This window comes from Chaetodon trifascialis, chromosome 7 (genome assembly GCF_039877785.1).
Source record: "Chaetodon trifascialis isolate fChaTrf1 chromosome 7, fChaTrf1.hap1, whole genome shotgun sequence".
NCBI classification, from domain to species: domain Eukaryota; kingdom Metazoa; phylum Chordata; class Actinopteri; order Chaetodontiformes; family Chaetodontidae; genus Chaetodon; species Chaetodon trifascialis.
Genome location: NC_092062.1, coordinates 4,020,371 through 4,045,576, shown reverse-complemented (window position 1 = coordinate 4,045,576; position 25,206 = coordinate 4,020,371). Strand labels below are relative to the sequence as shown.

The following is a 25,206-nucleotide window of genomic DNA, read 5'->3' as shown; positions in this document are numbered from 1 at the left end:
GAACTGTTGATCCATGATTTCCCCCTCAAATTTTCACTTAAGCAGTAGGAAACAACACATATTTCATCACTATACAGGCGGACTGTATGTCTGTTCCAACGTGTTGTAGCTATGTGATACTTACACAAGAAATTTTCCACTCCAGACCCTCTTGTTTTTATAGCTAAATCATCTCATCAAATGGAAATATTCTAGATATCTTGTGTTTTATTTTGTACATAACAAACTGCCCAGCACATTTGAATAACACAGTGTTCTTAATGCTGGGGCCAGCGGCTGGCAAGAGGTTAAGGCCACTGCCTTTAGCCATACGGTGTGGCTGCAACCATAGAATAAAACAGCTGAGAGAAGGAGCTGGAACAACAGTATTAAAATAATAAAATGAATTTAATCACAGTTTTGTCAGTCATGTATTTTATCAAGAAAACATCCTGTAATATGGACACAAATACACACCTCAACAGACAATAACACATCCAGTAATGAGCAGATTGCTGCGACTATGAAGAGCACACAGATACATGTTTATTAATGTTGACAAACATACATATTGAATAATCCAACCATTTTTGTTTTGTATGGATCGGAAGAAACAGCACTTATACTACAGAGAAGAAAAATCCTCAGTAATTAAATCCACAATGAACATAGCTTTAATTCATGAATGCAAATTGATGAAGTGCAGATCGATTTTTCCACTGATGGAGCTATAAGATCTGAATGAAAGCACAGGTGGATAGATGGATGAAATCCTGTGAACCTCTGGCCTGCGGGTTGTCAGCAAAGTCAATGACTGGCTCCCCGCTTAGAGTCATTCAGTCCATGTGCAGAGGGGAATCCAGCGCGCTAAGGGAAACATCCTGTGCCCCATTACGTCCCGTTATATCATTATGTTCTGTACCGCCTGTATTTGATGACACAGCGCTGAAGCTGAACACTTACCACCTGAATCTGTCTTATGGACAACATTTCTTGTGATTACATTTATTCCTTGCCTCTTCTTTTGCCAGTGGAGCCTTTATAGTCACATGTGTATTGACACATCTGTCCAGCAGGCATCTGTGGGCTTTAATGTGTGTGTTTTTAAGATTTCATCACATTCACTAGGAGCAAATCAGTGGCTCAAGAGACAACTGTACTGGCTGAGCTAAACCTCTGTATATTTTTAGTTACCTGTGTCACTTAAGATGGGGAAAGTTTAGAGAGAAAGGTTAAACAATGAATTGTCAAAATCAAAGCAGCAGAGGCTGAGACATCCTGAATTTTAGTCCCTAGTATGGGTCAAGCTCCAAAAGCTTTGATCCTACACTTACCATGATGCAGCTCAACAGTGTCTGTCACCAAACCCCTCCAACCTGTTAAATGCCAGTGTCTCCAAAACTTAACACCTCCAGTTTGTAACTCAGGTTCTCTGTTAAAAATTTGTATTCTCAAACCCTGATGACTACATCAGGGCCCTAGCGACATCTTCATACACTGGTGGCATCATTATGGTTATTTTCTGAGGAGAGTAAACAAAATTTTTCCAGTCCCACAGAAGACACAGGCTGAGTAGTGCCCCATGTGATGAGTAAACTGACATTCACATGCAAAATTATAATGCTCCCTGTAATTGTGGTATTCTTGATTGTGGAAGGTCAGGAATGTAGATGTAGGTGCTTAGTATATGCTGTTTAAATGACTACTCTGTGATTTTGTGATAGCTCTCAGTAATACCTTTAAATTCCAAAATATTATCTCAGTAATAGTAAGCTTGAAGGAAATTTATGGATATTAGGCTGCTATTGAGTGCTATAATAAGATCAAGGAGTGTATCTTTAAATACGCAGTAGTCTCACAATAATAGCTACAGTGCATCTTACACCTTGACTCATTCACTGTCAAAACTGTGCTACTTTAACTCTACCAATTGAATTTTGACTCTGCAAATGGGATTTCATCTGTCTCTGGAGCAGCTTTGACTCTGAGAAATGACATGAAAAGAGCTTGCTATTAATGCAATAATCCCAACATTAAATTTCTGGATGTGTTTTACCATTCATTTGTCGTAGCTGATCTTCAAAATGGGCGCTTGCAAATGGTTCAGCTCATTCAGTCGTTTTTTGAATTATGTTGCAAGGGTGATATAACTAAATTAGATTTCTATTTTGAAATTCAAGCAAAAAAAAGAAAAAAAACAGCTCAAAGCAAGTATACCACAGCTGTTTTTAATCAATCTGACCAGCTTCGGTGATTAAAAAATGCTCTTTGCAGATTCCCAGAGTTAGGACTTAAAAGACTTTGGGAGCAGAGATAAATATGGTTAAGAAATAAGGAATTGGAAGCAAGGTTCAGCTGGTATATTGTTTAGTAGTTGTTTCTGTCAAAAACAGATGCTCACATGCTGACAACTACTGATGATAGAAGCCACATCACAGATTTTTCTCTGCTCAATTGAAAATAAAGCTTGATACAGATCAGCTGCAAGCAGGGATAGAGTGAACCACGGCAACATGTGACCTGCCAGTTCTGTAACTACGGCTCCAGCCTGCTGGGTCTGCTGCAAAGTCCTGGAGTTTTTTGTGAGTTGAATTGCAGACAGGTGAGGTCAGGAAATTGGATTACTCGTGTGGAGGAGAAGCCATATTCAGGGTCACTTCACAGGAATACAGCAGAATGTATTTCACACATTCACAGCATGAGCTGGTGGTGGACAGCAGACGGTTCACTCCTTTAGAAAAGTAGCATTAACAAAAAAGTTTAGGTCAAGAAAGTGGTCCAGCTAAGGACAGTATGGAAAGTCATGGATTAAATACAAAATTTTTCATCAGAGCTGCAGAGTCATGGACATCCATGAGGTTCCTCACATCCAAAAGAAGCAATTTTAAGCAGTATTTATCTATCTATAAATGCATCAATTTATGCTAGCACTTTATGTCTCTGTGATCTCTGTAGAGCAGAGATTGAATCAGGTGCGTTGGCGCTGGCTGCCATGGTCGGCATTAGTATGAAGGTCACCGTCTAATGGGGCAGACAAGCTAAATGTTGCAGGTCGAGGCTAGAAAAAGTCCCTCTTTAGAAAATAACTCTCTCCTCGAAGGCTGCCTGTCAATAACTGAGCAGAAAAGTTCACATTATCCTCCAGGCACCAGCCCCTGCCTCACTGATGACTTGTAAATAAGCACATTTTGAAAAAAAAACAAAACAAAACACAAAAGCTGCCCAGAAACAATGTTTGGCTAAGTGGATCATTATGGAGTGGAGAGCATTAGGTATGGAATGAGAGGTCATAATCATACTGTTCTTCACTGAACAACTTGGTGGCACGGTGGACAGCGGTAACACTGTCGCCTCACAGTTAGAAGGTCCCGGGTTCGATTCCCACCTGGGGCATTGTGGACACGGGGGGTGTGTCCTCCACCATGCCTTCGGTGCCTGCCGCTCGAGGAAAGGAGCCTTTCTGTGTGGAGTTTGCATGTTCTCCCCGTGTTCACCTGGGGTGTCCTCCATAAAAAACAACAACAACAACAAAAAAAACACTAAAAACATGCATGAAGGCTGTCGGCCCACCGCTCCTGGTCTGCCACAGAAGAAGGACCTCCAGGATGGGTGAAATGCTGAAGAAACAATTTCACTAAAAGCATGGCATGTGCATGTAGAGTTGTTGTGTTCACTGAAGCATAGCATATGCATGTTGTGTTGTGTGGAGTGATAAATAAAGTAAAAATCTTAATCTTAACTTAATGATGATTTAAGGATGATTATGCATCTTAAAATGGAACTTTTCCTTATTTATCATTGCTAACTTGACCACGAAGCCCTGCACACTGAAAAATGAAGCTTAAGAGGTACCCAGTGAGCTAAAGGTGATGCCACAGGATACTGACCAAGCATCCATATGTGATGAGTTGGGAGTAAGAATTTGTTGGATTTGGAGAGAAATTTGCTGGTTTACTTTAGAGCCCAAAACAGTAAGAGGGTGCTATTCTGCCAGTCCAAATAAAGCTAAAGCTGTCAGAGTCTGGCAGTGACAGATGGCAGAAGGAGAGACTGTCTGATGGAAAAATTACTTCCATTGTGTTTATCCACTTCAGTACAGACAAAGAGGCTAAGGAGGGGAGGGAGAGGGGTTAGAGAAACAGCACATTGCACTGACTCGGCAACTTTAGCTAACCTGCAGGAACCCACTGACAAGCCTTTAATAAAAAAAAGTCTTTATTTAAATCATGTATGACCAGAAATAGCATTGCAATCATAATTGAAAAAGAAGCAGACTACCCGGGTGTCTGATACTGATCCTGAGGGTGGAGTTGGATGAGCAATCAGGAATAGCCTTTTTCTGTCTCAACAGTCTATTCACCATGGACCCAACTGTACATTTGTCAAAAGCCTGACTTCTGACCTTCTGCTCAGAGCCAAACAAAACTCAGTGCAAGGCCAAACTGTCCTCCTTTTCAGAGTTGGAGATTAGAGTGTATGACTGGGTGACTTGTCCCTTTTTCCCACTCTGTGTGGCTATGAAGTGGATTATCTCCAGGACCGAGTGTAATGTGCATCTGCATGTGTATGTGGTACAGCTCTAATGCTGCTGTTTGTTGATGGTTTTAAGGCCTTGATAGTCTACAAGGGTTGTACGTTTGGTGTTAAATTTGGTGGGACAATTCTCTTGTTCATCAAAAATGCACAGTTGTTTTTGTGTGCGTGTCACTACAAACACTCTCTGTTACACTGTGTCACTGTGACACAAAAGCTAACGGGCCTGTCTATCAGCTGGGTCTATATATTAGCCAATATAAACACATATAAACAAAGATGTCTTGAAATCATCAAGTATGCCAGCTAATAGTTAACAAGGAAGTGCGGTATAGAAATGATAGATGTGTTAGAAGTAGTGTAAAACAGTCCCATCCTTACAGCATTTGTTCAGCAGACAGCACTGACCAGCCGATTTTACTGCTAATATTCTGCTTAGTACTGTACATATTTTGATCACAATGATAAAAAACAAAAGTGATCCTTATTCAAAATATCCCTTCATATGTTTATTTTAAAAAATAATAAAAATAATATTGGCAGAAATGTTATTTTATTATATTGCCAGATTTTTCTAAGCTCTCCAATATTTGTTTGTGCCAGCCTCAAAATCCATTATCAGTCAGGGTAAGCTGTTACCTAAGCATGGAACTTAAAAAAGTCCTGATGTCTTCTGTCTTTTGCCTTGACAATACATTACAGCAGTAAAGTTGGACAATGTTAAAATCACACATTTGAGCAACAAACACAAATTAGCTAACACTCCCCTCCTGATGTTTGCATGCTGATGGTAGTTATGTCCAGTTAGGACATCTTTTCATTCTGTGATATTTCAATTAAAAACCATGTGCTCCTGTTCATTTATTTATTTATTTGATTAGTTATTTTATTTTGCATTTATCTCACGTTACTGCCAGTGCTGCAGCCATTTGACACTGTGTAATACAGCATACAGCAAGTTACCATATCGTCAGGTCAGCCATCTCCCTGCTCTTTATCTCTCCATCAAAAACCTGCCAACTCTGCCTCTACCTTACTGAGCTCATCGAGCTAAATGATCATTTGAGATTGTTGAAAATGTTGTCAGGGACAGTTCAGTTGCACCTTTACAATTATTGAGACTGTGAGCAAAACTATGTTTATAGAGCATACGAAAGCTCAGAAAAATGTAATTAATTCTATCCAAATTTACACAAATTCAAAATTTAATCAAGCACATTTTATTGCATTATGGTACAAGTTATTTCTTTTAAGACATCTGGTTTGAATTGCATCAATTATTTGTCGTTTAAGCTTCAGTTTCTCAGAAGTGCTGCAGTACAGTAGACTGTGCTCACAGAGGGAGAACAAGAAGAGAATGTGACAATAAAAGTCATCATAATAATTTCAGTGTTGAACATCTGGACTGCCACACTTGCTGGACTGCGAATTACATTAACTGCCTGGGTTGTCACTCTTTCTAAATTTGTGACGCAACATGGGAGATAACACTGCCTGCAAAACACCGCAACAAATCCTCCTCGTATTTTTCCACGAGGATGATGATGTGAACAGTTTTTCCCAGTCGGCCAATGTTGTTTACAGAAAATCCAACATGACAGGACTTCAACTTCACTTGAACAATGAACAGCCCACAGTGTTTATCTAATACTGAAAATACACAATTTTCAGGTAATGTATAAATGGAACAAGATGGAAGCATGCAGGTTCACTGGAGTGTGTGTGTGTGTGTGTGTGTGTGTGTGTGTGTGTGTGTGTGTGTGTGTGTGTGTGTGATGTGCTGAGTTTCAAATGTTTTCTGTACTCAGCTATTGGAGACTGTGTTTCCCCTGTGGGTGTGTATTGAAGAGCCACGTTTTCAGTCAATTGAAGCTACATCATGCTTGGCAGTGAAGTAAGTAAAAGATGAGATCTTGAAGACAATCAATAGTCATGATGGAAGAACAAGTTGAAAGTTTGGAAAATAAAACAGGTTATGGTTTACGAATTACGATCCTGTCAGAAAGGCTTATGGTCAAAAGAGACTGGATCATTTATGGTGTTTGGCAGAAAAGGCTCTGCAGTTAAGCATGATTATAATATGAATCCAGGCAACATCTCAAAGATTCAGCAGGGACTGTGATAACACAAGGAAGTAAACGCTGTTGCAAATGTGAATTGAGAATGAGTTTAATGTTTTGGGAGGTTGCTTATTGGCTTTCTTCTGGAAAGTGAGATGAGAAGAACAATCTCAATTCTGTATTGACAAGAATGGAGTTGCGGTCAGAACAAGGTTAGCCTGTCTTAGCATTAAGACTGGAAGCATGGAGAAACAGCCAGTCTGCCTCTGTCCAAAGTGAGAATGTACCAACAAAAAACTCTAAATCTGCCGATCTTGTTTGTTTAACCTGCTAATTCTTGATAAAACATCATAGAATCAGAATCAGAATCAGAAAAGCCTTTACTGCCAAGTATGGTTTTACACATACAAGGAATTTTCTTTGGCGAAGTTGGTGCCTGACACATCTAGTAAAAAATATAGCAATATAGCAAATTGGTTCCCCCTAACTAATTTAAGAATTGGGCTGAATTTCGAACAACACCTGATTAATTGAATTATCGATGAACAATCTAGCTGAATGGATATCTGGCAGATCAGAAATTTTTGTTAGTTATCTGCAGTTTGAGCAATTCCACAGTCAGATTTTGCACATGGCTGCTGATCTGTGGTGAGCTTCTTAAATAATGAAGTAGTATTTTAAATATTGTTTCTAACTGTAGTATTGGCCGAGACAGTGCTGAAATAGAAATAAAACTGAACATATGCAACAGACCGTAATGTCTACATCTTTCAGCCATCTGTAGCTCCTGTAGCTGTAGATAGCTGTAGATTCCGAAACAAAAAAGCTGTAATTGGAAAAGACAAAAATGATTGTTTACATTCAGTGTGAGCTAGGGTGTTATAATTGTCCGAAAATTACATTTGATTTGATTCGATTCCGCTGCCGGCGCACCCCGTGCAGTGGTATTTTCGGGCAGCGCAGGCAGGTGCACAGCGCACTTGGTATTTTGGTAAACCAAGGCGCACAGAGGTGCGCCAGGATGGGCGTTGCGGCACAGTAGGGGGTGGTGTCGGCATAATCAGTCGGTGGATTTGGATTTTTGTTCCATTTTGGTCCGTGCCAGCGGTGTAAAAGTGTGCTGAAAGCTCGCCACCCCAGATTTGGTCAACTCTGTGTGTCATTCTTGAAACTTGCCATGCGCCTCTCCAGCGGCGTTTTTAAAGGTGAGGCGAGGAGCTGCTGTGATTGGTGAAGATTTGACTCGGCTGTGTCAAACCCACTCCACGCCTTCTCCCCTCCCTCTTTCCGAGTTGCGCCGCTGGGTGGGACTGAGATGAGAAGGAGGAGGAGATGTGCCGGCAGCACAGTGCACGAAAATACCAAAGTCTGTGCCGCCACGCCCCATTGGCCCACAGGTTTGAACCGTTAAGTATTTTTGCACATTATGTCTATAAGAGGACAAACCAATACATTGAGAGACAGACTACATGTGAATTGTTTCAACCTAAACTTTTAAAAGATCTACATACCTACACATTACAAACTAAACAAATAAAATAATGTCCTTTACTGTGTTGTTGAATTATTCTCTTGTTTCAGCTTGAGCTACATTTCATTTTCAATGCCAGTTTCCAGTTGGTGCTGGTCCACGTGTCCTGGAAGATTTCAGTCTTCAAATTTTTTAGATTAGTCCAGTACGAAACAAACTATAATCCCACCGTCAAAGTGTTTCTTTTTGCTGCTGACAGGCTCAGGTTGTTATCATTACAGAAAGGATCCCTACAGAGATGGACTTTTTCATTAAGTAATAAGATCTGTTGTGTTTAACCAGAACAGTACTTTTATCATCATAAAACACACTTCATTCAAATACGACAGAAACAAAATAAAACTGGTTTGTCCTTTAACTGTTCTAATAATCACCACTAACTCAGAGAGATAGCGTGAACATGATGCTGCATTCAGTGTGCACTCGATACGGCAGTCAAATCTTCACGCTGAAATGGCTGATCTTCTGGTAATTTGTTTACAGGCTCTACATCTTCCCTACTTGAATTAGCAAGCCGAATTAGAAGAAGTGTCAGAAGTGGAGGTTACCGGGAGCTAGCAATGAAGCTATCATTTCAATTAGAGGCATGCTGGTTGAACTACATTTGACCTCAATCAGAAGAAACTAATCTGATTTGATAGAGCTGTGGAGGAGGATATATTTTTAAAAGGAAGGTGCCTTTACATGAGGAAATCAGTTTTCTGCACATTCTGCTTTGAATGCTTGTGTTTCTAGTGTAAGATGAGGACACAACACATTATTTTTAACAGTTGATAACTTACTTTTGCAAATATCATTATTGTAATCCAAGTCAATTTAATCAAAAAAACAAGAAAGAAAAAACAGAAAAGGTGTCAATTTTATATTTATTGTAATATCTTCAAGAAACAAAGCCATGGAGTGCTGCACATGAATGAGAGACGTTTCTACCTTTTCGAATCAAATTTAGTTTGTCCTCCTTTAGCACTTATCAGCTTCAGAGTCTTAACTGTACTGGTAAATAATCATCCATGAGCACTCATTTCATTTTTGCATGCTCTTGTCATTGCTGCATGACCAATAAGGAGATCAGACAAAAATCTGCTCTCACTTTTCAGCATATGAGAGAATGTGCACCTATACAAAACCAATAATGCTGAGCACAGGGGTTTTATATATTTAGAATGGAATTCACAGCTGTTCTCCTTCAAGTGCCTTTGTGTTCATTATGCCTCTCTGCAGTGTAAATGTAGTTTATACACTCCCTTGCCATCAGCATTTCTTCCATCAGTGAGTGCTCTGCAAGCGTGGTCTTTTACTCAAAAATGGTAAATAACAATTTATTGCAAAACATGTATATGCACTGCTGTGTAACCCAATTAGAGGCAGACAGTTTTGGGAAAATTCAATTCAAAGGCAAGGTCCTCTTTGTGACTTTGAGATGAGGACATCAGTGCAACCTCTATCTGTTGCCAAAGCATTTAACTAACATCTCTAGATGTCATGCTGCAGTGATAGCAGGGTGATAAACCTGCTGTAAACCGAGCACCAGCCACAATGACTTCAATAATGCATCTGAATCAACAAAATTTACAGAGGACATGTTGGGTCTTAGTCTTAACATTTGCCTTAATTTTCTCTTCCCAGCTTGTCAGATAGTCAGCTTGCTTGTGTATCTTTACCCACTGAACCTAATTTCAGTAATGCTCCCATGATCCCAAATCTCTGCAGTGAGTACAGTGTTATCATAACTGCTAGAACTGATGGCCAAAGCTCTGAAAATATAACGGAAGTCACAAAAAAACTATAGTTTTAGTTTTTGGTTTTGTTTTGATAGTTTTAGCCCCTTGGCAGCCAAAATGTATTCAGCGCATTTCTTTATAATCTGAGGTGTCTTGTATGCAGTGTTGACAATTTCTGCCAGCTGCAGGAGACAACTGAATAAAGATATCATATTTACCAGCTTGATTGTCCATTTTATGGACATGTCTACACCAATAGTTCAACATGTTCACTCATTCCATCATATTGTTGGTTGAAAATTAAATGTTAATTCCTTTGAAAAAAGACGCTGCGAATGGAATGGAACCTGTCTTCAGCCAGTAGGCATGCTTGCTGAGACGGAAAGAAGTTCAGCAGTTTCACAGAATGGCAACACTCATTGTATCATCCTTCATTGAGGGTAACTCAAGCATGTGATGTGTCAGTGACTCTTTTTATGCCCTTGGCAGCAGAGCATGCGTTGTACCATGGCAGCACTTCCCCTTCACTTGTTCTTCCAGTTTATGATGATTTCCTATGAAGTGTGGCTTTACTGGCCTTATTTAAACAGATGTACACTGCAGTGCTCATGTTTTATAAGGCTGAGGGTCCACATCGCTTATTTCCCCTGAACCATATGTGATAGATAAAATAAAGATAACGCTGCTGTCTTCTTACTAATAATGAGGATTTAACCTTGTTATAAACCTCTAGATTCACAATGTTATAAACACACAGTTCTTTGGAAAAATTCTCTGGCATTAGAAAGTGGTGCATGTTGTGCTTGCGGCTTTGGCCAGCCAAAGAGATTTTTCAAAACCAAAGGGCTGATTTATGCATTGTGATCTCTGGTGGTGACAGTAGTGTGCTAAGTCAAACCTGACTAAATATAGTGTGGATGTTGTTCAATCTCAGTGACTTTGGAAGGAAAAACAATACTTTTGTCTAATCTACACAGGAGATGCTGAGATGCTTTCCATACACCACAGTGTATTGCAGAGGATTCATAATTAAAGCGGGCTTGTTAACTGTATGTCTGCCTACAGCAAGGATTAGTCTATGCTTCACGACATTGCATGTAGCTCTGTCAATTTTGCTATTTCTATGTGAGTACTTGCTAATAACTATTCACAGTATTTCCATAATGGAAGTTGAAAGTATTTCTATAATCATGCCATTGTGTACATGCAAACAGAGCCATTGGTTTTGCTGTTTGTCATATTCAAAATGTCCTCTGTAAGAGGGACACATACAGTAGAATAGCAAGTAACATGCCACACGGGTCTGGTAGTGGTTCTGGTTGCCTAATTTCCTCTTTGCATATTCATGTCTACTCATATCTGTGTTATTCTCCTTGCTGTTTTCACAAAGCCTGAGAAAATGAAATATTTTACTTAAATTACTTTATTTGCCTTAGCGCTGCCAGTCTGAATTATCAGCTTTCCTAAATTGAGTTTAGCAGTGGTGGCTTTGTGAGCATTACACTGTGTCTTGGCCCACAGCCAGCACACTGCTGGTAAATATATTTAAATCAGTGCTAAGCGGCTTAAAATATTCATATTTCACTCATAGCTAGTTTATAGAAATTTGAAACTATCTCAGGCTGGTAAAATCAGTTACATGGATAATATTTATACGTATATATCATTTCACATTTTGGGGGAACAAAGAGAGCGGGAGCTGGTGAGCAGTAGCGAGGCGTTAAGCCCCCATGCACTGTGTGTGTTTTTCTGATATGGCTGGCTTTAGATGCTCTGTCTCTCCCGGCTGAGAGAGGCAGGAAGACGCATGCCATGTTCCTCTCAGGCTCATGATACTGCTTCATGTGAAGACGGTTAATGTGCCACGTCAAATGATTATTCTAAAGCTGCTTCCCTGCACCCTTCCCTCAGCTTGAAACAGAAAGTCTCTGTCTGTTGTTGGTTTTGCCAAACATAGCATGTATGGATGTAATTATCTGAGTCTTAGATGCTGACTGGGGCTGAGCTGGAGGTGACTTACCATGGACTAGCAGTGATGGAGACGCTCTGTTCCTGCTGTGGTGGAACACACTGAGGACATAAGTGACCAGATCTATTTCCTGTATCACTGTGAACGTAATACGAACCAGAACCTCACATGACACACTGTCCTCTGCTCTGCCTATTGTATCCTTGTTGTTTGTCCTCCACTTGAGTCACTGTGCACTAAGAGCTGCATCCTGGTGCCATAAAAGTTTTGAGCCCATGGCTTAAATAAATTGAATTTTCCCAAAGTTCTGTTTGGCCTGATTCAGAGTCACCTCTGCAAATTTTGATTGTGACCTTAAAGTAAAGAAGACATCCTTTATTAGTCACACACACAAGAATAACTGTTCAATTACATTCTTCATTTGTTTTCAGTTCTGCTTCAGTTATATCCAGTTTGACTTAACTATGAATGCCTCATCAACCTTTTTAAAGATTGGGAGGAAGATTAGCTTTTTCTATTAATAGTAATGAAATGTTGTGTTTTAAAATCTACAAAATGTAATTAAGTCATTATTATGTAAGAATAATATTTTTATTATGAGCTAAATTAAATTCTTATTTCTTTTAGGTAAATATCACCTCCTATGTAAAGAGCTTGGCCTGCACCAGCTCTATATGGAAAGTGTCCTGAGACAATTTCTGTTGTGATTTGGCGCCATACCGATGAAATTGAACTGAAATTGAACTGAAATGAAGGTAAATGATTCAGCTGGGTCTTGGGATTCTGTGGAGTTCTATGGCCTTACACTATCCAGTATATCGCATTTCCCATGCTAACTGCGAGGCTATAGGGATTGCAGTATCACTTACTAGTACAGCCTCAACTGACTCTTAATCTTGGCTGAAAGGTAGGCACCGTCATGGGGAGTGGCAACTGTAGTCATTCAGTTCTGCCTAAGGCATATGAATATACTGCCCAAAATGTTTGACTTTTCCTTTAACCAGCTGGGCACGCAATCATTGTTAACTATAGTAACACTGATCGTACTGAATGCTAAACTCAAAACATATTTTCTGGTGAAAAAAATGTTAGACGTGCCTACTATGGTGTAAGATCGCTGTCAAAAAGAAGACTCATACTCATATAAAAACAATCGTAACCCGAACCCAATTTCACAGACTCACATATATGACAGCAGAATTTTGCGTAAAACAACTTTTATGACACACAAATTGTTAACTTTACAAATACGAAACTTTAATTATGGCCACGTCTTTTTGACAACAATCTTACACCATACCTACAGACTCCTGCACAACAGCTGTACATAAAGAAAAACCTGTGAATGTGCAGTATGGCTGTCAGAACAACCTGGAAAAGATTATTCACTTGGTTTCACTTTTGTTTCTCAGGGGGACGAGAACCCCGGTCTCCCATTTGTGGACTTTCTTGCTCTTTATACTACGTCACCTTGCTCTCAGCATCTAATATTACCACAGGTGGGTTTAGAGTTGAGTTACTTGAAAACCTGAGGGATATGATAAAGGGTCTGTATTTGAAGCTCAGGGAATGAGACCAGGCTTGTCAGAGGGGGCATTCCATCACCTGAAAGCCCTCTATTTTTGTATGAGTCTTCCAGATTTCACTGTCTTTCCTCCTGCTGCCTGGGAGACAGGTGTTTGGAGACCAGAGCTATATATATTGTAAGTAAAAACCTCTGATTGAGAATGGCAGAGAAGCCTCTTCAAGTCAATAACTCATTTAGAAGGGGTTATGAATTAGAATGATCTTGCTGAGGGGAAGGCAGACTCCAGCCCATACAGTATCCTGCCTCGAGTTACTGAAGAAACTGGAATAATAATCCTTCAGGAAAACCGATGGGAGAAAGCGCCACAGGGACAAACACCAGCAACAGCACCTTTCTGCATCACACAGCTCTTATCTGTCAATCGGCTGAATTTTTGCTGATATGCCATAAATCCAATTCCCTAAAATGTCATATTAAAATTTCAGGCCATTTAGATTGGCTTGTGAATGGAGAATGATGGCTTCCCTCTCCCAGGGGCTGGGATTATATGTCAATAATGTCCTCAGTGCCAGGGAGGTTCTTTCATTAGCTTGTATTTAGATTGAAGTGTCATCCATATCATGAGAGCCTGCTGCTGTGTCTCTACGTGTCTCAACTCTCTGTGTGTGTGTGTGTGTGTGTGTGTGTGTGTGTGTGTGTGTGTGTGTGTTTGCCTGTTTGCAAGATAGTCAAGCTCTTTCTCAGCTCTCAAACTTAATCGAGTCGTCAGTCTGATAAGTCAGCAGCGTGATGTGTTTGGAGATACACAGTGTATGGAGTGGCAGTGTTACACTTCAGCGGATGTTACAGAGACCATCCCAAAACTAAGAAGTTATAGGCTGTAGGTCAACCAATGTAGCTAAAGTACCCTTAACTCCAAACCTGTCTCTTATTTACACATCTTTAGTGACAACTCAAAATATTCACATGCACAAAACTATATAGATATATGCCCCTGTTGGCTGGCTCTGATCAGTGCAAAACTGTAAATGTGTGAATATGCAATCAAAATGAATTTATAGTTAAGCAATACATCACCATGATATACGCTTATTATACCACAGCGAAGGGGCATTCTTAGCGAGTCACTGGAGTGATGTATTGCTTTTATAAAACGGTTACCAATAATGGCAATATGAAAGAGGAATACACAATAATTTTCATGTAGTTTTTAATTAAACAGAAATACATATTATCTAATAAAATAGCCCTGCTATAGTCACTGCTCAATCACCTCTACCATTGTTAACCCTATCTGGAGGTGAAAGTTAATCTTAAACATGTGAATTCAACTAATTTAGTCTATTTGTTAACATTGTCAAAACACCGCAGCAACTTTTTGCTACCTACTGTAACAGTTTGTTGTCATGGATACATTGTTGCTTCTCTGACTATCAGCCCCGTAATGTAAACATGCGAGGCCCCCCCGCAGTTAACTATGAGTGAGCGGGCTGGAAGAATCCACCCAAAACCTCAATGAATGAGAGGTTTTTTTAATAGTTTTAGCTTTGACTGATCACTGACTTTTATTAAGGCGACTATATGTGACATTTCGGCATGCACCTGGAGACGCAGCAGCGGCATCTGAATGATGCCGTTAGCCCTCCCTGGAGATCAAAGTTGATCGTGAACATGTTTGAATGTTGTTAACGCCTTAAAAAAAATAAACAACAAAACCGGCTACTTTTTGCTGCGTACTGTCACAGTTGGTTGTCATGGAAACATTGTTGCTTCCCTGAAGCGGAGTTATATGCTGTGATAAGGCTTTTTAGAATAGTAGCTGTGGTATACACTCATTATATCACAGTTAACAGCCAATCAGATTGATATTGATATTGTTTGATTTTTTTTTTTTTTTTTTTTTTTTTTTGTTGGACTGATTTCATTTATTAGTGGACTGTCAAATACAGACTGGGCAACAAATCAGAAATTAGCTTTTGGAGTGATAAATGACAACGCTGTACATTTCACAGTACACTGAATGCTGTAGTTTCAAAGGACGACAATGATTTTGCTTGTTTTAGCACATTAGTGATAATCTGTAGTTTTTGATGCCAAGTAGCACAATGGAGCAACTGTTACATGGGTCCCCATTTTGTCGCCACGAGGACACACATGTGAGTATGGGTAATGCGATACATATGCCGGCCAGCAGTTTTACACTATTCCACTTATCTACAGGTGGCAGTAATGCACCAAGAGACATACCAATTTGCCTAGAAAGGCAGGAAAGAAGATGGCAAGTTAGTTAACACATGTGAATGCAAACAGTGCAGCACTTAAAGAAATGCTTTGCAAATGTTTTAAGAGGCATTTTCCAGAGCATTACAAGCGTCAGTTTTCAGACATTTCCTGTTATCCAGTGAGCAATTGCTTCAGTTCATTATAGAATGCTCCAAAAAAAGACTTGAAACTTGAAGCTTGCTGTAGATAGCTGATCCTTCCCAGGGAACATTTAGTCACCTCTAAACTCTCAATTTGTGCATTTAAGAATGATCTGTACCTGCGCCTGGACTTGGCTGCTGTACAGTGGCTAAAACAGGCTGTGTGCCAGTGGAGTTTTGGAGCAGACCCAGTTGACACAGAAGCTGTAGTAACTGGAGCAGTTAACTTCAAGTTTTTCTTAATGATTGAACATACATAACATACACCATCCTGGTGCCATGAATCTTACTGGAGCACCAAATTTGTTGTAATCTGCTGCAGCTGGAAATAGTCCCCAACAAATGCACTATTTCCTCCTGTTTGAGTAACTGCAGTGGCTGGCTGAAGTTAATATCAGTGTTAATATCAGAATTGATTTGGGCAAATTGGATGCATTTCAGTTAGTTAAATGTTGACCACTATAATCCCATACTGTGTTTTGGGTTGAGAAGAAGCCTAGATAGATAATGTCCATCTTAACTACTCAATATGTGGTTTCCAATGCATTATGGAATGATGTGCATATTCACCGCAGTTTTGTCCTGTTACTCAGTGACTGTACACACAGCAAATAACTGTTCTGAGTGTTGCATTCAGAGACATGCGTAGAGAAAGTTGCTCTGAGGAAGTGTCTCACACTCTGCTGACTGGAGAAAAAAGAAACACTTCAGGCATTTCTTGGAAGTGCTGCAACATCACAACCAACAGGATCACTGGTTGTGGGTGGGTATTTTAGTTGTGTGTGTGTCAGTGCGTGTGTGTTTAGGTGTGTGTGTGGGTGTGTGTTACTTCCTGCTGTTATCTTCACTCTTTGAAAGTTTACATGTAAGATTTTTCTTGTGTGCTTTGTGTCTTTTTTCCCTCTTTTCCCAGGCTTTTGTGAGGTTTCCCTGCTTGAACTGTGATTCGCCTGATCTGTCCTTTGTAACTCTGAGGGGAAATCTGTGCATCTCAAACACCACACTCAGCTAACTGTAACTCATGACTGTCTGCTATGGTTCTGAGTTTTCATAAAGTGTGTGTGTTTCTGTGTGTGTTTTCATGCGAGCTTGCATTGGTACAGTGGGAGGGGAGCCACTTTGATTTCCCAAGACGTCTCGGTCAGGCCTCATCGCTTTCAGACAGCAATCTCAACTTAACGAGGAGGGAAAATGTTAGTAGGAGGGAAAGGGCAGAGAAAAGAGTGTGTGCACCCTTGCATCGGTGCAAGTGAGATGGAGCAAGAGAGGGAGAAGACAGGATGAAGGTCAGTTGGGGAAAATTTGTAGAAAAATCTGTAGACACTTCAGCGAGGAGAGAGCAAATAAATAAAGGATGTTTCCTTTGAATTAAACATGTCTGTAAACGGTGGTGGGGATAGGGACCTTACACTGGGTTCATCTAGGATGGTCAACATAACACCGTGGCTCATGAGCCTGTTGGTACACTGAACAGTTAAGCCCTGGCTGCTTTTGTCTGCTTCATTCTAAGCCTTTAAATGATGTCTTCATACTGTGTCTTATATCTGCTGTTTGCAGTATGAATGTGCTGCATATTGATTAAAAGGTTCTTTAGGTTTATAACAACAAGCTCTTATTTTTGCTCTTTTTGCTATTGTTCCTATTGGTAATATTATTTTACTAACTGGAAACATGGCAACATCGTAAGAACAAGTACAATGAAGTAAGAAGCATGAACAGTCAGATGATGAACTTAAGGCAAACTTTAATATTATGACCCAACTGAGGGTGAAAGTTCGTTCTTGGCTATGGGAAAGGTAGTTTAACAAAACAATCTTAAAACAAAGTCCACTTACTATCTTTGTGCTTGTTTAGCATTCATCATTAGCATTACATGGTTAAGGTTTGGGAAAGACCATTTTCTCCATTGACTGTTGAGGTGAAATTATAGATGTGAAAGAACTACTATTTCTCTCATTTTGATTTCATTTTGTTGTGTTGACGTTCTGGAGTGTGTTGTTTCAATGGCTTGTCTCTTGTGTGGATCCCAGGAGGAATAGTTGTTACTGCACTAATAACTAATGGAGATCAATAAATAAATCATTTCGATGTAACACAGAAGAAGTTTGCAGTGACTAAAGGCTCAAACATGCTGTCAATTTAAAACCCCAGCAGACCTTTCAGATCACAAGGAGAGCTAACTCTAAATCTGGTGAGATGTTCCAACGTGAGAAGTTTTTGAACAGTTTACCATATAATCTGAGACTTGCACCCACACTGTGATCAGTGTCATCACCCTCAAGACCATTTCATTTAGTTTAGCTCATAACTTCTGTTATGTTCCTATTAGTGCTGTCAATTGATTAAAATATTTAATTGCGATTAATCTCATGAATGAGACTCGCGATTAATCGCAAATTGATCGCACATTTTTATCTATTCTAAATGTCCCTTGAATTATTTTCAATACTGTTATCAACATGGAAAAGTGGATAGGCTTGCTTTGTGCAAATGTTTTTTAATTGAAAACGTGTAGTGTTATATTTCACACTAACATTCTCACTTTGAGCAGTCATTCACATTTAAATGAATCAAATCTCACACAATTTAACACTGTCAATAAACAGATGACAAAAAAATAAATACTTGGTTACAAAAAAGCTCCTTCAACAACTCTTTCTAAGAGATCAAAACAGGGTGATACAAAATAAAGTTACAAAGTGCACATCATTGTAAACTAGGACTCAGGCTTTAGTGCAGTTAAACTATGGCTTAAACTTTCCTTTCTTAAGTTTCCTTTGAACATAATAGCATCCATATGCCTCTGTCGAAAGCCATCCATTGTCACCTGGTTTTGACAAGGGGCTCTATTTTCGATTCCGCCACCGGCACAGGCTGCACACCCTGTGAAGTGGATTTTCGTAAAATTTTCGGAGTCTTGCGCTCATGTCATCAACACCTCACAGGCAGGTTTCCACAGTGTCTGGCATTTCACTGCGATCAATAATTAGCAACAGCCACAATTCAATGCAACTATCTGAGTCAGCACATACAGTCAGAATGAAATTTATATATTTTGATCAGTATCTCATCTGACCACATCGCAAGCGCGTTCAGCACGCGTAATGGTCACTCACCCTGACCGAATGTACACAGGTGAAACAGGGATGTTTGGTGATCTGTGACTCACATTACCTGGTGATAATCGTGTATGCCAATTTCCCCAGTCGGCACATGACTCGTTCATCCTGGCGAATTCTAGCATCCCTACAGTCTCTCAGGGGGACACCTCTCTGGGTGGGTGGCTGCTAGGTGATAACGGCTATCCACTGAAAACGTGGTTGATGACGCCATGTATCACACCGTCAACAAGACGGCAGCTTGGTTTTAACAGTGTTTTCAGCAGTGCTCGGTCAGTCATTGAACACACACTGCGATCAATAATTAGCAACAGTCACGATTCAATGCAACTATCTGAGTCAGCACATACAGTCAGACCTAAATTTATATATTTTGATCAGTATCTCATCTGACCACATCGCAAGCGCGTTCAGCACGCGTAATGGTCACTCACCCTGACCGAATGTACACAGGTGAAACAGGGATGCGAACTAATCCGTTAATGTCGCTGTGCCAACCAGAAACAGCCGTGGCATCCTACAGAGCATATATACTGCATCTATCAGAGCACTGAGAGACAGACACATGGAAAAAACGTGAGTGATGATGTTGTCCGCTATTACCCACATCATTTCATTCCAAATACAAATGTTATCATTGTAATGCTTAACGTTATCTACAAAGATGGAGTACATCATTGCTTTGAGGAGGATGAGGAGGAGGAGGAGGAGGCCGAGGATTTACCATCTAAGGACCTCATATTTAGACATCAGTGACGTCAGTCTCCTCCTGGGAGAAGTTTGGGCGTCGGAAGTTTCCTGCGTGGGCTCAGTCATCCTCGAAACTTGCCATGCGCCTCACCAGCGGTGTTTTTAAAGGTGAGGCGAGGAGCTGGTGTGATTGGTTAAGATTTGACTCGGCTGTGTCAAACCCACTCCACGCCTTCTCCTCTCTCTCTTTCCGAGTTGCGCCGCTGGGTGGGACTGAGATGAGAAAGAGGAGGAGATGCGCCGGTGGCGCAGCTCACGAAAATACCAAAGTCTGTGCCGCCACGCCCCATCAGCGAAGTGGACCTGACTTTGCGCCGCGCCGGCAGAATCGAAAATAGAGCCCAAGGAGGCGGCAGAGAATTCGCCATCAAGTGGTATTTCAGACTGGATGTGCTACGGTGATAACTCAGTTCACACCAACAATACACACAGATAACTTTGGTCTTGTCAGTCGACCCATCTGGCAACTTTTTGAAACTAAACTTTCCATTCAGAATCTTGTTTGCATCCAATTCAGCGTTTCGTGCTTGACATCGACACAAACCGGCAACCCACTTTTTTACAGCTAGCGAGCAGACAAGAGCAAACGTGCGTGGGGCGTGCCTATTGTTTTGTTTCTGGTTTACTACCGGATCCTGTAGTTTTTCTAACATTACTAGCAGTGGCCACAGTTTATAAAAAACTACAAGTTTACTCGGTCACATAGAGCGTTAATCTCGTGATAAAAAAATGACGCTGTTAAAATTGATTTGCGTTAACACATTAATAACACAATGTTTTTGACAGCACTAGTTCCTATGTGACTTTTTTTTTTTTTTTTTTTTTTCCCCACATCAAGCACTGGGCAATACAAATAAACCTGAACTTTAAAAAAGTAGAGTGTTCATATGGCAGCTCAGTGGCCAGAATAAAATGTTGACATTGTTTATTCCTGCAAACCATATATACCTTAAATTTGTATCTTTCATATGTTTCATATGTAGAATACACATCAAAGTTACGTAATTCAGATTACTGTTACATATTTGAGCATTCTCAACAGGTCTTGAAGAGGACAGTTGTGGCATGACAGCTAATGAGTTGACTGCCAAGCAGCAGACTACTGTTCCAGTCGTGTTCATGGAAAAAAAAAGGCTATTTTTAAGAATACATCAGGGGATTTTCCAGCCGTGTTTGTGGCAACTGCTCTCTGTGCTTTTAATGAGACTAAACTCGGTCTTTTTAACCAGACGTTGGGACATTATCTCACGGGACAAGACATCAGGACATTTTCCAACTGTGGTTGTGTCAATTCGCAGACTGTGTGATTTTAATGAGATGTTGGGACATTTTCCAGCCGGGTTTGTGGCCACTAAACCAGGTGTTTTTAACAAGAAGTCAGGACATTTTCCAGCCAGGTTTGTGAGTTATTTTAAGCAAAATATGATTTTTTCCTAACCCTAACTGAGTGGTTTTTGTGCCTAAACCTAAGCAGACCTCAATCACCGCATTGTCACAACATGAAATTGAGAACTGAAACATTAAGAAATGAATAGGTTGTGTTAGTTGTACAAATGATGGGCAAGCACCTCAGGGGCTACCAGTGTACAGGCACAAACCTGCATCTTATCAGCTTTATTCGCATCAATAAGCATCTTTCTATGCTGAATGCTGCACTCTGTGTCAACTGTACATTCATCCTGCGTTACTCTGTAGGGGTCAGCTCAGCTCCTCCACCAGCGTCACTTCAAAGGCTTCCCAACTCTCTTCTCATAACTTTTAAGAGCTAGAGAGGAAGTGCTTTCGCACTGCATTACAGTATCCTGAGCTGCAGATCTGCTCACCATTTTTCAGTTTCAGTCAGGCTCCAGTTCCACATTTTTCTGACTGATTGTTGGATGGATGCACTAACATACCAATGTTACGGTCAACTGACCCTGTTAAATGTGCTGAATGTCAGAGATATTTATTAACTTCTAAATATAAATAGTATTAATTGGCAAATTTAAGCATGCATTCAATTATTTGAATCAGGGAGGGTTGTTCAGCAGTAAAGTATATGGAAAAGGTCTAATTTAACAAGCAAGTGGGCCTTTTCCCTGTGAGGGTTACAATTACCCTAATTGAAAAAGCTGGACATGGATTGAAACTGGCAGTCTAATTAATGGACTCTTTTACAAGCTTCCATAGAAACCTCTGTTCACTACAATACTTACACACATGGGTGGGTCTACAGTTAGTCTGTGTATGTATTCCATATTTAGCTGGCATTTGTTGGTATTTGTAATATGACTCTTTTTTCAAGGATACAAAGATTCTACAAAGATTCTGGAACCCCAGTGTGTTTAATATTATGGTGATGACATATTATAAGATACAGACTTTTTTTTTTGAGGCATTTTAAAATATGAAAAAGATAAAACTCCATAAAAATCAGTCAATCAATCAGTCAACATGAAAACCGGAATGATAGAAATAACATTTAATTATAATGATGTTGAGATTTTATTATTGCCTAAATTATTTCACAGTCTAAGGTGATGTTCATGCATGATCAATTATCTATTATTTTTATTTATAACGTCTTTTTGTATTTAATAGGAACACTTTGGGGCTGGGTTAACCTTTAGGATTAAGGTTACATCATAGTTTTTATTCTCTTTAGTCTCAATGTTTCATCTGTTCTTAAAGCAACATGAAACTCAAAATTGTGAATTTGTATTTGAATAGGTGTTAATATCTGTTAATAGCTTTGATTTTCATTTAGGGTTAGGGTTAGCTATTACCTTTTTTTGCTGGCTCCAGTGCTCAGGTCTGAATTATAATGTATATATTGACAGGTCCAAATTTGAAATGCTGCTCTTCCCTCAGCATTACTTTTAACGTGTAATTGACAGTAATCTACCAGTTGGAGTTGGGACCAATACAAGCATGTTTCACAATAATAATAATAATAATAATAATAATAATAAAAAACATTTTCCAGTGAGGAAGAGAAATGATTTATATGCAGAGTGGCATAAAACCACCTGGACTGTTAAACAAGATTTGGTGCAGGATGCAGTGTCTACACTGTTGGCATTTTGTTCTGCTTAGTAGCAGGTACGTTTTTCCAAATGATTTGGTGATACTTGATGTTTATTACATACATATATTTTACTGTTAGAGCTGTAGCTTTGAGTTGACATGTTAACAGTTTGTTGCTTTGTCCTGCTCCCTTTTAAATACACACAGTGAAACACAGACCTTATTTAGTCTTTGAAGATGTGGTATCAAATAGTGCATATATGAAGCACACGCTCGATTTATTCCCCAGATGAAATGTTCATCTTGCCCAAACATACACTTCATGGCTTTCTTACTTTCATGGTGTTTGCCATGTAACAACCTCAGCCACATGGGTTATTGTTATATAGTGTCTTGAGATGGTTTGTGTTATTTTCCTGAACATTACTATTTGGTTTTTAAGGGTGGTATTTCTGTCAACATAAAGAATAAATTGATTTTAAACTGTAAACTTTGTTTCTCTAGCACATCACATTTATACCCAATTGATATATATGCATTTGACAAAAAAACAAAACAAAAACAAAAACAAAAAACAAGATTCTAAATCAAGTTCCTTGTAACTTTAATTAAGCAGAGCACCGAATTCACTGAAGCAGTAGCTGACTGGCTGCAGGCAACGCTGTTTGCTGCCTCAGCTCTCTCCAACACCCTGACCTCCTCCTTATATTCAAGGTTTCTGGTATTGTTGATGTTGATATATGTGCACTATGAATCATTTTCAGCTGGTTCATTGTCAAAATGTAATAATCAAGATCAGCAATAATTATCACTATAAGAGGAATAAAAAATACACTTAGGACCTTGTTAAATGCAGAAAAAAACTTGTTAGTGTATATTCTTACAAGCAATGTAAAAGTGTGTGTGTGTGTGTGTGTGTGTGTGTGTGTGTGTGTGTGTGTGTGTGTGTGTGTGTGTGTGTGTGTGTGTGTGTCACATATCTGTTTCAGTCTTTAAGTGTCTTACACATACGTCTGTTTTTCCTGCTGAACAGTGAGAGTGTGAGCATGGGTGAGCGAGCATTTACATATGTCTGTGACTAAGCCCATTGGCACAGTACAGTATGATGCAGTGCTCCTTGCCTGACTGTGCCTGTCTGCTGTGAGTGTAGTTTTCTGTGTCCTGGTTGTAATCCTCAGCACTGTCCCTGGGGGAAAGCTGGGGATGCTAACAGCAGCCAAACTGCAGGTTGCTGCTAGAGAGAACAACAGGTCAGTCTGTCCTTGCTTTCCCACTGGCTGGGGCCAAACACACTACAATAATATCAAAACATTCTAGGTGATGCTAAGCACTTGGGATTTATAGGGCAAAACGGGCAGTTTAAGAGTTAGACTGATATGTTGGTCAGATTTATATATCTGTTTATCCCTAGAGGCATTAATGTTGAATTAGGAAGTGCTTGATGGAGCAAAAATTGCTGAAATATTTGCTATATTTGAAACAGCTCAGCATTCACAGCTTTGTTGGCTGGGTTAAGAAAGAGAATTTCGTCTTCCTGCTGTGCTTACAGAAGCTAGCTAGCTGCAGCCTTAAAAACAGCAACAGAAGAAGGGTCTGAAAACTGCATGGATGAGATAAATTGACATGTTTTTGTTGAATGTTGTGAAAAAATGTTAAGTGATCTGCTCTTTGAAACTGGTACCACAGCTTCATTGTTGACTGAAATCTACTTATTGCTAAAGGCAAAACAAACAAATATAATGCAAATCCCCACTATTTCAGCACTGTGTTTAAAAGCTCCTATCATTGAATCTCACTGTCTTCCCTGTGACAGCTCCATTGTACAGACCTATTCCCTCTTTTCTGTCATTTTCCAATGAATCCGACAGTGTAGTACTACACAGGTCACTACACGTGGGATCTTATTTATTCATTAGGAACATGGATAACAGTTGGATACTTAATTTTTAATTCAAAGCTGGAAAGTTAGAGCATCTCTGGTATCTTGCTCTTCTGCCCTTATTCACCCCCCATGTCACTCAGTCCTGTTAAGAGAAGGCGATTAAAGCCGGTATGTCATGGTACACAGTGACTGAGGTTGCTTGTGCAAGCACAATCAGAAAGCAGCCTTGGGGGAAATGTAGGAGAGATGCGCATGGGCTCCCTACCTCATTCAGAGGTGAAAATAGGCATTGTGGATTCTCTGAGAGACAGGAGTGTTGGCAGATGTCCCATATTGAGGAGTGCGAGACAACTCCATGCTGCATGGCAGAGTGAAAGAACTAACAAAAACACAGGCTGGATGAGTGTCTGCATAGTTCAGGGACAAAAACATGTGTCAGAGAGGTCAGAGAGGCCGTTGAGAAGTCGCTAGCTTCAATCCCAGGACCAACTGGGAAACTCTTTGTGTAGAAAGCAATAGATTAACATCCTCCAATCCTTCAACACATTCTTTTCTTGAGGAAAGCACTGAAACCTCAACTGTTCAGTGGTCACCAGTAAGACTAGTTGTTCTGGGCAGGTCCTAGTGTGGTTGTGTAGTTTGGATTCAAAATTAAAAGGTAACTTTCCCCAGACAATAATGGTTGGAAAATAGTAGCTGCAAGCA

At 39.9% G+C, this 25,206-nt stretch overlaps 1 protein-coding gene across 4 annotated transcripts in view; it reads left to right on the top strand.

Moving 5' to 3' along the window:
* The window catches only part of grik2 (glutamate receptor, ionotropic, kainate 2), a 325,805-nt gene that overhangs the window by 4,024 nt on the left and 296,575 nt on the right, over positions 1-25,206 (top strand). The gene's annotated exons all lie outside the window — the stretch shown is intronic.